General features: G+C 42.4%; 1 non-coding gene across 1 annotated transcript; it reads left to right on the forward strand.

Annotated features, from left to right (window-relative positions):
* The first annotated feature begins 5167 nt into the window (after positions 1–5167).
* LOC112427931 (U6 spliceosomal RNA) lies at positions 5168–5271 on the forward strand. Its single transcript, XR_003019714.2, has one exon. It is a non-coding gene; the product is annotated as a U6 spliceosomal RNA (small nuclear RNA).
* Positions 5272–14043: the final 8772 nt, after the last annotated feature.

Genomic DNA, 14043 nt, shown 5'->3' on the forward strand with positions numbered 1-14043 from the left:
ACCGTGACTGGCTCTTTTACAAAGCTTTATTGGGCAGGACGAGGTGGCTCATGCCTGTGATCCCAACTGCTCAGAAGGCTGAGGTGGGAGGATGGCTTGAGGCCAAGAGTTTGACACAAGCCTGAGCAACATCACAAGACCTGTCTCTAAAAAAATTTGTAAAAATATTTAGCTCGTTGTGGTGCATGCCTGTAGTCCCAACTACAGGAAAGATCCCTTGTAGGGAGAAGGATCCGTCGCACCCGGGAGTTCCAGCTACAGTAAACTATGATCCCACCACTGTACTCCAGCCTGGGCAATGGAGCAAGACCCTGTCTCTAAAACAAACAAACAAACAAACAAGCTTTTTAAAAAAGAATACAGCTGTTTAATGTTGAATCAGTTAGGACTCTTTGTTACTGTTATGGTGGAAAAGAATCTGAACTTGAACTAACTTGGGCCAAAAATGGAATTTATTTGCTCCCAGATCCCAGGGAAGGATTGAGCAATACAGCTATAGAACGGCAGGAATCCAGCTGGCCCACGGAACAACTGGGACCAGGCGTTTCAACATCTTCAGGAGCCTCTTCCATCTCCAGATCTTGCTGTTGGCCTCATTCCTATTCACCACAATAAGATTTGTCTACAGGAAGAAAACAGGCCTCCCCAATGCACAGTTTCCAACTTCTGCCCCCAAAGAGGGAATCCCTATGTTCCCTCTTCTCAAACAAGGGTGCTCCTCAGTGAGTGTGCGCTGCTGCACCCATATCAATTGTTTTTCAGCCAATGTCTGTCCTCATTGGCAGGTACCCGGACCTCCCTGATTGTTGCAGATATTGATAATCACCCCTGGAATCAGCTTCAAATATCCCAGAGAAGAGGATCATTGGTATTGCTTTTCTCTAATCAGCCCTAGGCAGGGCCAGGCCATGTCAGAGCACAGCTGTTCCCACAGGAATCACCAGGTCAAAGGTACAGAAAGAGCGATTCCCAGAAGAAGGGTTGGTACTGGGCAGATCAAAAAAAGACATGCTGGCTGGGCACAATGGCTCACAGCTGTCATCCCAGCATTTTGGGAGGCTGAGGTGGGAGGATCACCTGAAGCCAGGTGCTTGAGACCAGCCAGAGCAACAAAGTGAGGCCTCCATCTCCACAAAAAAAAAAAAATATATATATATATATACATACATATATATATATATATGTGGGGGTGGGTGGGTGGGTGTATATATATAGTCTGGGCATGATGGTACATACCTATAGTGCCAGCTACTTGGGAGGCTGAGAGGATTGTTTGAGCCCAGGAGGTCAAGGATGTAGTGGGACCTAATACTGCCACTGCACTCCAGCCTAGGCCACAGAGTGGGACCCTGAAAAGAGAGAAAGAGAGAAAGAAAGAGAGAGAGAGAGAGAGAAGGAAAGGAAGAAAGAAAGAGGGAAAGAAAAGAAAAGAAAAGAAAAGAAAAGAAAAAAGAAAAGAAAAGAAAAGAAAAGAAAGAAAGAAAGAAAGAAAGAAAGAAAGAAAGAAAGAAAGAAAGAAAGAAAGAAAGAAAGAAAGAAAGAAAGAAAGAAAGAAAGAAAGAAAGGAGGGAGGGAGGGAGGGAGGGAGGGAGGGAAGGAGGGAGGGAGGGAGGGAGGGAGGGAGGGAAGGAGGGAAGGAAGGAAGGGAGTCTACTCTAAGTGTACTTGTAGTTTTTATTTTCCAAAATTTTAAATTTCCAAAATTTAAAAATTACTATAACTTTTAAAAGGAAAAAAATAATTTTAGGTACCAAAAGCCCCATCTTTCTTAGTTTCACTTCTACTCTGTCTTAGAATGCCATCAGCATCTCTGTCCCATCTATGAATAAACATAGTCACACTGTATTAGAAATTCTCTAAGAAACAGGGGGCTATTGATAGCCAGCTTAGTGTTACCTTTGGCCTACCCTGGTTAAGCAACAAAATAAGTCACTCATTTGATGTTAGAACAGGTTCCTGTTTGATGTATCCAGTTTCCTCTAAAACTTTCAGCATTTGGGTTAAATTTTATTCAGAGTGATAGCCACACTTAATCTCCCCAAGGCATTAACCAGAAGAAAATCAGGCCCTGACTTCGCTATCCAACCCATCCAGACATCCTAATCTTTTCCCTCAGCATATGTAGAGAATTCAAAAATTAACTTGCATACAAATGCAGATAATCTATTTCCAGGTTCTGTCTAAAGCCTTTTAGTAAGATCTTCCAAATTCTTACTTTTGAATATCCCCTAGCAATGAAAGATAACTTGACTGCTGAGATATCATTCACAAAAGAGATGAGAAAAATGATTAATTTCTGAGCATGTTCAATTTCTTACACTCTTGAGCTCATAATTGAGTGGTTGATTTCCAGTTCTTCCAGGTACAATCACACCACAGAGAAATGATTTTAAAGATGAAGTTTTAGTGAGGGACTAATAAATTTTTCAGGCCAGCTCTCAAGACTTTCTCAATTTTCTACATACTATTAAAGAACAATACATACCCAGTGATTAGAATGCATGCTAGTGCCCCTGGGCATAGAAACATCTGGATAACAAAATGGAATCTGCCTTAAGTGTCCAAACAGCAAGCTAACAAAAATGAAAACAGCAAGCAGATAAACAGAACAATCCGGGGGTAGCAGCCATGATCCAGATTAATCCATTACCATGAGAGCACACACCACAGAAACTTCCAGAGGGTGTTCAGGGCACATGTTCCATGAGAAATGCCTGATCCCTTTGTGGTTTGCTTCTTTCCTTAGTGTTTGCAGTGGGACTGTATGCCCTGGTTATGGGCATTTTCAAAAATGCACCAAAAAAGCTCTCTGCCAGGCCGTGTGCACAGCATGGTAGAGAAAATACCCTATTGCAGATTGCTAGTTTAAATGAAGGCTACCCAAATAAACTAGCAAACTAAGATGCAAAAGTTAGAAGTATGCCCAATCCAACCTGCTAGAAAAGTAGGACCATAAATGTAATAAAGAATTGTAGACTGGGATCGTTCTATAAAAATTAATTTTAAAGGCTGAATGTGGTGGCTCATGCCTGTAATCTCAGCACTTTGGGAGGCCGAGGCGGGTGGATCACTTGAGGTCAGGAGTTCAAGACCAACCTGGCCAACATGGTGAAACCACTGCCTCTACTGATAACAAAAACTAGCCGGGTATGATGGTGCATACCTGTAATTCCAGCGACTCAGAAGCTGAGGCAGGAGAATTGCCTGAACCCGGGAAGTGGAGGTTGCAGTGAGCCAAAATCATGCCACTGCACTCCACCCTGGGTGACAGAGTGAGACTCTGTCTCAAACACACACACACACACACACACACACACATAATTAATTTAAAATTTTGTGCACAGGCCCAGGCATGATGGCTCATGCCTATAATCCCAGCACTTTTGAGGCCAAGGCAGGAGGATCACTTGAGGCCAGAAGTTTGAGACCAGCCTGAACAACATAGTGAGATCCCACGTCTCTACAAAAACATTCACAAAAATTAGCCGGTTGTAATGGCACGCATCTTTAATCTTAGCTACTCGGGAGGCTGAGGCAGGATGATTGCTTGGGCCCAGGAGTTCGTGGTTGCAGTAAGCTATGATCATGCCACTGCACTCCAGCCTGTGTAACAGAGCAAGACCCTGTCTGAAAAAAAAAAAAAAAAAAAAAAAAAAAAAATATATATATATATATATATATGTATAGGCAGCTAATTCTAGAGTTTATAACTTTCTTCAATACTGCTTTTTTTTTTTTTTTAATATTACAATAGCATCTGTCCAATTCTCCACAGGGAAAAGTGTCATGATGTTTCATCAGATGAAAGGCGCACTCTGGATTTCAGTCAACATGATAGAACACTGTACCCCTCCAGATTCACACCCTAAGTGTTTGGGAATTAAAGTCTCCCAATCTTTTTCTTCTTATTAAATCACAAGGGCCCCACTGACATGGTGATTAGCAGTTCTGGCCTGGAAAAAAAAAATAAATAAAGAATTCTAGCACAGCTGCAAGAAAACAAACAAAAAGAACAGCTGGGAAGACCTGGTCTATTTTTGCTTTGCATTTAGTTGGCAAAACAAAACTCCCTTCTGGAAGAATTCCTACCACTTTATTCCACCACATTTATCATCTCCCTTTTTCTATTTCTTTTTATTCATTTTTTTTCCTTTCCTTAATACTGCTGTCTTTTTCTTCACTGGGTATTTCCTTATTTTTTCATTCATTTAACAAATATACATTGCATGCCTAGTACAGGTGAAATACTTTGCCAGGCACTGTAGGACATATAAAGATAAGTTAAACATGAGTTCTGACATCCAAAACCTTATTATCCTAATAGACAATGTGACTGGTACGTAAATAAGTCAAATCAAAAGTAAAAAGTGGCCGGGCGCCATGGCTCCTGCCTGTAATCCCAGGACTTTGGGAGGCCGAGGCAGGCAGATCACTTGAGGTCAGAATTTCGATACCAGCCTGGTCAACATGGTGAAACCCCATCTCTTCTAAAAATACAAAAATTAGCCAGGCATGGTGGCAGGTGCCTATAATACTAGCTACTTGGGAGACTGAAGCACAAGAATTGCTGGAACCCGGAAGGCGGAGGTTGCTGTGAGCCAAGATCGCGCCACTGCACTCCAGCCTGGGTGACAGAGCAAGTCTCCGTCTCAATCAAAAATTTAAAAAAGTAAAAGGTAGATGATAAGACATAAAATAAATATAAAGTGACATAGAAACTCAGGAGAGCGATTCATTCCAGTTTGAGGGGTTAGTGAAAGTCCGTAGAGAGGCGCCTGAATAAAGGGCATTCTGGGCAGAAAACAAAACAGAACAAACAAACAAAAAAAAAACAGCCTGAGCAAAGGCAATAATCTCTAAAAAACACAGAGTGATTGAATTTGACTAGAGCATCAGTCCTCAAGATGTAGTCCTGGACCATTAGGACCAGCATCATTTGATATCTTGTTACGTATGTAAATCCTTAAACCCCACCCCAGGTCTACTGAATCAAAGATCTGTGGTAGGACCCAGCAATTTATGATGTAACAAGCCCTCCAAGAGATTCTGGTGTGTATTCAAGTTTGAGAGTCACTGAATCAAGGTATAGGATTCCCAGGGTGGGAAATCTGCTTGAAAAGTAAGATTGCAATAAATAAAAGAAAATCAACTTTAAAAGGATGGTTGGGTGCCAGCTTTGACAGCATATACACTAAAGTTAGAATGACACAGAGATCCGCATGGCCTCTGCAAAAGGATGAGATGCAATTTTGTGAAGCATTCTAATATTTTTTAAAAGGAAGGTGGAAAAAATAGACAAATAGGACTACATAAAACTTAAAAACCTATGTGCGTCAAAGAACATAAGCAACAAATAAAAAGGGAACCTACAGAATGGGTTGAAATAGCAGCAAGTCATATCTGAAAAGGGGTTAATGTGCAGAATGTATAAAGAACTCCTACAACTCAACAAAAAAAATCCCCAATTTTTAAAAGGACAAAGGACTTGAATAGACATCATAGACATCTCTAAAGATGATATACAAGGCCAGGCGTGATGGCTCATGCCTGTAATCCCAGTACTTTGGGAGGCTGAATCAGGTGGATCACTTGAGATCAGGAGTTCGAGATCAGCCTGGCCAACATGGTGAAACCCCACCTCTACTAAAAATACAAAAATTAGCCAGGCATGGTGGCGCATGCCTGTAGTCCCAGCTACTTGGGAGGCTGAGGTAGGAGAATTGCTTGAACCCAGGAGGTGGAGGTTGCAGTGGGCCCCTAGTGGGCCTAGGTGACAGAGTGAGACCCTGTCTCAAAAAAAAAAAAAAAAAAAACCCACAAAAATGATACACAAATAGCCAACAAGCATATGGAAAGATGCTCAATATCACTAGTCACCAGGGAAATGCAAATCAAAACCTCAATGAGATATCACCTCACACTCATTAGGACAAGTACTATTAAAAACAAATTAAAAACCCAAAAAATAACAAGGCCGGATGTAGAGAAATCAGCATCCTTGCACACTGTTGGTGGGATTATAAAATGTTGCAACCTCTATGGAAAACAGTAGGCAGTTTCTCAAAAAATTAAAAATAGCACTATTATGATTCAGCAATTCCACTTCTGGGTATACATCCAAAAGAATGGAAAGAGGAGTCTCAAAAAGATATTCGCATACCCATGTTCACGGCAGCGTTTATTCATGGTAGCCAGGAGGTGAAAGCAATCCAAGTGTCTACCAAAGGATGACTGGATAAACAAAATGTGGTCTATGCATACAATGGAATATTATTCAGCCTTAGAAAGGAAGAAAATCCAGCTGGGCGCTGTAGGTAGCTCACGTCTGTAATCCCGGCACTTTGGAGGCCAAGGTGGGTGGATCACCTGAGGTCAGGAGTTCAAGACCAGCCTGACCAACATGGAAAAACCCCATCTCTACTAAAAATACAAAATTAGTCAGGCATGGTGGCACATGCCTGTAATCCCAACTAACTCGGGAGGCTGAGGCAGGAGAATCACTTGAACCCGGGAGGCGGAGGTTGTGGTGAGCCAAGATCGCGCCATTGCACTCCAGCCTGGGCAACAATAGCAAAACTCTGTCTCAATAAATAAATAAATAAATAAATAAATAAATAAACAAACAAACAAACCAAAAAAAAAAAAAAAAGGAAAAAAAAATCCTGTTACATGCTACAACATGATGAACTTTGAGAATATTATGCTAAGTGGAATAAGCCAATCACAAAAAGATGAATAATGTATGATTACACTAATATGAGGTAGTCATGAAATTTATAGAAATAAAAAGTAGAATGGTGGTTACCAAAGGATGAGGAGGGGGAAAGGGGGAATTATTATTGAATGGGTATAAAGTCTCGAATTTGCAAGATGGAAAAGACTGGGAGATCTGTTTCACAACAATGTGAATATACTTAACAATATTAAAATGCACACTTAAAAATGGCTAAGATGGTACATTTTATGTTATGTGCTTTTTTAGCATCAGTTTTTTTAAAACAGGAAGGTGGTCTAATTGAGGGCTTGAAATTCTAACACCTTTTCCTTCCATCGGTCAATTAAGAGTCTATTAATCCTTTATTTTATTACATTTCATCTTGAGCTCTTATTTGTTGGAAGTATTTTTTTTTTTTTTTTTGCTTTTGTTTTTACTATTACTTCAATCTCTTTGTGATAGGTCTCTTCAGATTTTCTATTTCTTCTTGGATCAGTTTAGATAGTTTGTGTCTCTTTAGAAATTTGTCTATTTCATATCTGCTGTCTGATTTATTTGCATACAATTGTTCAAAATGTCCCCTCACAATTTTTGTTATTTCTGTAGGGTCGGGAGTCATGTGCTCTCTTTCAGTCCTAATTTTAGTAATCAAGTCTTCTTTTTTTTCTTGGTTAGTTTAGCTAATATTTTGTCAATTTTGTTGGTCTTTCCAAAGATTAACATTTTGTTTGGTTGATTTTCTCTGTTGTTTTTCTTTTCTGTATTTCACTTATTTCCATTAGAGTCTTTATTATATCCTTCCTTCTGCTTGCTTTTTGTTTTTTGTTTTTTTTTTGTTTTTGTTTTTGTTTTTTGAGATGGAGTCTCACTCTGTCGCCCAGGCTGGAGTGCAGTGGCCGGATCTCGGCTCACTGCAAGCTCCGCCTCCCGGGTTCACGCCATTCTCCTGCCTCAGCCTCCCGAGTAGCTGGGACTACAGGCGCCCGCCACCTCGCCCGGCTAGTTTTTTGTATTTTTTAGTAGAGATGGGGTTTCACCGTGTTAGCCAGGATGGTCTCGATCTCCTGACCTCGTGATCCACCCGTCTCGGCCTCCCAAAGTGCTGGGATTACAGGCTTGAGCCACCACGCCCGGCCGTGCTTGCTTTTTGGTTTAGTTTTCCCTTCCTTTTCCAGTGTTTTAAGGTGAAAGTTTAGATTATTGATTTTAGATCTTTCTTCTTCATTAATATTGGCATTTCAGCTATAAATTTCCCTCTAAGCGGTGGGTTAGCTGCATCCCATAAGTCTGGGTATGCTGTGTTTTTATTTTCACTCATCTCAAACTATTTTCTAATTTCTCTAATTACTGAGATTCAGCCATTTTTCTTGAATACATACTTCCTGAATTCCTGCCAGCATTTGAATAATTTCCAGAGTCCTAAAAAAGTTGATTCTTCCCATTTTTGCCAGTTTTCTCGTTATTTTCATAAAGGAGAAATTTTTCAGAGGTCCTTTCTCTGACATTTTTGCTAACATCTTCCTTCTTTTTTCCTTCCTTCCTTCCTTCCTTCATTCCTTCCTTCCTTCCTTCCTTCCCTCCCTCCCTCCCTCTCTCTCTCTCTTTCTTTCTTTCTTCTTTCCTTTCTCTCTCTGAAACAGAATCTCGCTCTGTCACCCAGGCTGGAGTACAGTGGCGTGATCTCGGCTCACTGCAATGTCCGCCTCCAGGTTCAAGTGATTCTCCTGCCTTAGCCTCCGGAGTAGCTGGGATTACAGGCGCCTGCCACCACACCTGGCTAACTTTTGTATTTTTAGTAGAGACAGGGTTTCATCATGTTGACCAGGCTGGTCTCGGTCTCAAACTCCTGACCTCAAGTGAATTCACTTGGCCTCCCACCTTGGCCTCCCAAAGTGCAGGGATTACAGGTGTGAGCCACCGCAGCTGGCCAGACATCATTTTTTCTTGCATTTCAAACCTGGCTGGGAGCTTTCCTCCTTCAGCTCAGTGGTATCCCCATGGCCTGGGACAAGGCCTCCGGCCTCTTTTCTCTGAACTTCACTGTCCTAGTCGTCTGGGACTGCCATAACAAAATACTATAGACTGGGTGGCTCATACAACAGACATTTAGTTCTCACAGTTCTGGCAGCTGGGAAGTTGACCTCCCTGAGGAACTAAATAGGCAGCCACCCTGATCTTGGACTTCTTACATCATTAATTCAAATGCAAAGGGATTTACTCTGAGGGAAACTGATGAACGTTTTTCTTGGCTTTATGCTGGGGGCGGTACTAGGAGATTTCAAGCCATGAGGTCACTCTCAGTTCCTCTCTCCTCCTTTCTGTTACCTTTCACCCAGTCGCTGAGATAAGGCAGGTTTGGAACCCACCGAGATGATTCCATCGTTCCCTGCGCTTAGTCTGAAGCAATTCAAGACTATGGTTCCTGCTGATCTAGTGGCAAGAGCATTGGCTTTAGAGCCAAACGTAAATTGTCCTAAACTCAGCTGTGCCACCCACTGCATAGGTCCCTGGCAAGTCCCTTACCATCCTTGAGCCTCAGTTTATTTTTCTGTAAAATGGGGGTAATACTATTCACTTTAGGGAGTTCCTAAAAAGATTAAATGAAGTAATGTATGCATTTGACGTGCCCAAGGGACTGCCGAACTTCTAGATGGGGCTTGATAATAATTATGCCTCAGTATTAGGCAGTAAGGGTGATTTACATAGCCTTGTCAATAATCTTTTCCCTTATTAAATAAATAGTTCTCTCTGAAAGTTATTTTTTTATTTTTTATTTTTTTTGAGATGGAGTTTTTATCTTGCTGCCCAGGCTAGAGGGCAATGGTGCAATTTCGGCTCACCGCAACCTCCGCCTCCTGGGTTCAAGCAATTCTCCTGCCTCCGCCTCCCGAGTAGCTAGGATTACCAGCATGTGCCACCATATCCAGCTAATTTTGTATTTTTATTAGAGACAGGGTTTCTCCATGTTGGTCAAGCTGGACTTGAACTCCCAACCTCAGGTGATCCGCCCGTCTTGGCCTCCCAAAGTGCTGGGATTACAGGTGCGAGCCACTGCGCCAGGCCCTGAAAGTTATGTCTTATATTTAATCTCAATTCCAGATTGTATTTATTTTTTATTTTATTTATTTACTTTTTGCTGAGACAGAGTCTTGCTCTGTCACCCAGGCTGGAGTGCAGTGGCATGATCTCAGCTCACTGCAATCTCTGCCTCTTGGGTTCAAGTGATTCTCCTGCCTTAGCCTCCCGAGAAGCTGGGATTACAGGTGCATGCCACCATGCCCGGCTAATTTTTTTTGTATTTTTAGTAGAGACAACGTTTCGTTGGCCAGGCTGGTATCAAACTCCTGACCTCAGGTGACCCGCCCACCTTGGCCTCCCAAAGTGCTGGGTTTACAGGTGTGAGCCACTGCACCCCAGATTGTATTTAACGCCTTTCCTTCAGTCTTAGCTGGAAAAATAGAAAAGAAAAAGGAAAAGAAATGGCTGCTAACGCTGCTACCAGAACCCTTCCCAGCCTGTTTTAAAGCTATCCCTTGGTCGCCTTATCATTAATCTAGATGTCTTTGCTCAGCTCACTCTGCTCTCCGTCTCTTTACTCCTCCTTTGGAAATCCTTTGCCCACTTTTGTGCTGCTCTTTCTTCCATCTCTTCCTATGTGTATTAACTGACGTATTTTGCAGGTCAGTGGACTGTAAAGGTCAAAGTCTGTGTCTCTGAGACTTGGATTCAGCTGTCAGCCCCCAGCCTCTTAGACAATTCAAGACAGGGTTAAAGTTGCACTCAGAGACAATGAGGCCGCAAGAGAAACAAAGGCTGGATTTGATGGGCAACTGAGACAGCTGGAGATGACAAAAACAATCTCCTTAGACTGATTTTTCCTGAGGTCAAAAGACTTGGGAGGGTGGGGTAGAGCAAGGAGTGTTCAAGAATAACTGTAAACATGAGACTTGCACACACATAACACACGGGCCAGAAAATGCTGGGCCTTTTTCATTAATTTTCACAAAAGATTCCCTCAGACTTTTCAGTCTCTTTTTTAAGTAACAGATGCATGCCCTAAATCCCATTCATTCATTTTCCTGTATTTGTTGATTTTTTCATTATCTCCCCTACCCGATTTATTAGGCACTTAATTGTCATATTCCCTTTTGTTACTGGTTTCTTTGCCATTTTTCTGACTGGTCACTCTTGTCCTCATTACAGATCTTTCAAGGCCATTTATTTGATATAATGAAAAGAATGAAGTTTGGAATCTGATGGTTCAGCCACTAGGATTTGCACAACCTTCAACAAGTGACAATAGGCCTATTTCACAATGAACTCCCAGAGCTGTTAGAGCTCTGTAGCACAACCAACCTTTACTTAGCAAGGCCTGCTCTTGGAGTTGGTGTTATGGTTTGAGTTCTGCCCTCCCCAAATTTATATTCCTAAAATTTCTAACCCCCAATGTGGAATGTGGTGGCATTTGGAGATGGGCATTTGTGAGGTGTTAATAATTAGGTTTAGATGCAGATGTGAAGGTGGGGCACTCATGATGGGATTAGTGCCCTTATAAGAAGAGACACAAGACAGCTCGGTCTCTCTCTCCCCCTCCTCTTCTCCATGTGAAGAAACAAAGGGACGGGGCCATCTGCAAGCCAAAAGAGAATCTTCACCAGGAACCAAATAGGCCAGCACCTTGGTCTTGGACTTCTCAGCCCCTAGAATTGTGAGAAATAAATGACTGTAGTTTAAACCACCCAGCCTGTGGTATTTTTTCATGGGAGCCCCAGCTGACTAAGAAAACGGATTTTCAGGAATAAGGATGAGCTTGATTTTCCTCATGGCCAATGGCTGGCACTTGTGAAGATGAGAACTTGCACTCTATGTCTGTGGTGAAAATAGAGGTAGGTAGCACTGGGTGTTGTGGCTTACACCTGTAATTCCAGCTATTCTGGAGGCCGAATTGGGAGGATTGCTTGAGCCTGGGAGTTTGAGTTCAGCCTGGGCAACATAGCGAGACCTTGTTTCAAAAGAAGAAAAATAGAGGTAGATAAGTTTCACTGTCCCAGGATCTACCATCAAAACTCTAGACAATCTAGGGTCTTACCCTGAATTCCTTCACATCAGAATCATCAGGGGAGTTGTTTTTTGTTTTGTTTTTTGGCCTTTTTTTTTTTTTTTTCTTTTTTTGATATTGAGTTTCACTCATGTGGCCCAGGCTGGAGCGCAGTGGCGTGATCTCAGCTCACTGCAGCCTTCGCCTCTCAGGTTCAAGTGATTCTCCTACCTCAGCCTCCTGAGTAGCTGGGATTACAGGTGCCTGCCACCAGGCCTGGCTAATTTTTTGTATTTTTTTAGTAGAGATGTGGTTTCTCCGTGTTGGGAAGCCTGGTCTTGAACTGCTGACCTCAGGTGATCTACTCATCTCGGCCTCTCAAAGTGTTGGGATTACAGGCGTGAGCCACCATGCCCTGATATTTGGCTTTCATCATACTACCTCACATCCAGAAAGTCTATGATTTAGGCCTGTGGTCTCTCCATGAAGTGGGCAGGAGTGAGAAGGCGGCCCTGAAATTGATTGGCTGCATGCACTCTGCCAGGTACTCTCTGTGTCAGGCATTCTTCACACACATCATTCTGTCTGTTCATTCTCACAGTAATCCCATCAAGACGATGATAACAGCCCCATTTTAGAAAGGAAGAACCAGGTTTCAGCAGTCCTGCCCAAGCTTCCACAGTCACAAGATGGAGCTAGGATTAGAACAATAACAAAATAAGTTAGCATACTCCTGGAGGAAAAGAAAAAAAAAATGGCAACAGCTAATGTTTCTCTGCTGGGCTTAATGCCTTGCATCTTTTATCTCATGGAATCCTTTCAACAATCTTTTGTAGACTGGCTTTTTTTTTTTTTTGAGACAGAGCCTTGCTCTGTCGCCCAGGCTGGTGTACAGTGGCACGATCTCAGCTCACTGCAACCTCCACCTCCCGGGTTCAAGCAATCCTCCTGCCTCAGTCTTTCAAGTAGCTGGAACCACAGGCACCTGCCACCATGCCTGGCTAATTTTTTTTTGTATTTTTAGTGGAGATGGGATTTTGTCATATTGGCCAGGCTGGTCTTGAACTCCTGACCTCAGGTGATCCACCTGCCTCAGCCTCCCAGAGTGCTGGGATTACAGGCCTGAGCCACCGCGCCTGGCCTAGATTGTCTTTTATATCCCCACTTCACACATGATAAAACAGAAATGAAAACGTAGAGACATTAAGCAATCCATCCAAGGTCACACAGCAGTAGAGTCGGATCTGTCTGGCAGTAAAGGCTGTGATCTTGGCCACAATATGACACGCCCTCATCCTTCCCCTCACAAAGTCCACACCCACTGTACGTATGTGCCACCCCTGCGACTCAGGTGCTCCTGTCACTTGCAATTTCTCTCTTTCCCTTTCAACTAATCTTGTTTTGTTTGTTTATTTTTTGTTTTGAGATGGTCTTGCTCTGTCATCCAGATTGGAGTACAGTGGCGTGATCTCGGCTCACTGCAACCTCTGCCTCCAGGTTCAAGTCATTCTCCTGCCTCAGCCTTCCCAGTAGCTGGGACTATAGACACTTGTCACCATGCCCCACTCATTTTTGTATTTTTTGTAGAGACGGGATTTCGCCATGTTGGCCAAGTTGGTCTCAAACTCCTGACCTCAAGTGATCCACCCACCTGGGCCTCCCAAAGTGCTGGGATTACAGGCATGGGCCACCGTGCCCAACCCTTTCAACTAATTTTATGAGACATACCCAACCTGACAAGGAAGATCCAGGCAAGCCTCACTAATGCACATCGCTCATCTCTAACAACACAACCCAGCCAACGTCACTGATGGAGAGAGAATCTCTTCCATAAATTAGAGCACAAAGTTGTTGAATCATAGTTAATTTATCTAAGAATAAACATTTCTGTTGGTTTCCGAACATTTTGATTTAGAAATTACACAGATTTAAAGGAAGCATTTATAGTCACTGCAATCACGCAGTGAATGTCAGATGCAGGTCCTAGTTATGAAGTACATTTGAAAGAAAGAAAGCTTTATCCGGTTTGAATTCGAGAAGCTTTAAAAAAAAATGCATAGCTAAGATAATCAGTAAAAAGAGGAGTTAGGATTTTTGAATACAAGGAAAGCCAGTTGCAACCTCATTTTATCCTCTGCCTGTCGCCCCATTAATTATGATAATGTTTTGCCAAGTCACCACAAGCTTTTGCTTGAATTAACCAGCCATATTTTATTATGTCTAGAACACACACTAACAGAGACTACAGAACAAATGGTAAAAATCAAGAGATGAAGGGAGGAAGGACAGC

Source organism: Macaca nemestrina, chromosome 5, assembly GCF_043159975.1.
Source record: "Macaca nemestrina isolate mMacNem1 chromosome 5, mMacNem.hap1, whole genome shotgun sequence".
Lineage (NCBI taxonomy): Eukaryota > Metazoa > Chordata > Mammalia > Primates > Cercopithecidae > Macaca > Macaca nemestrina.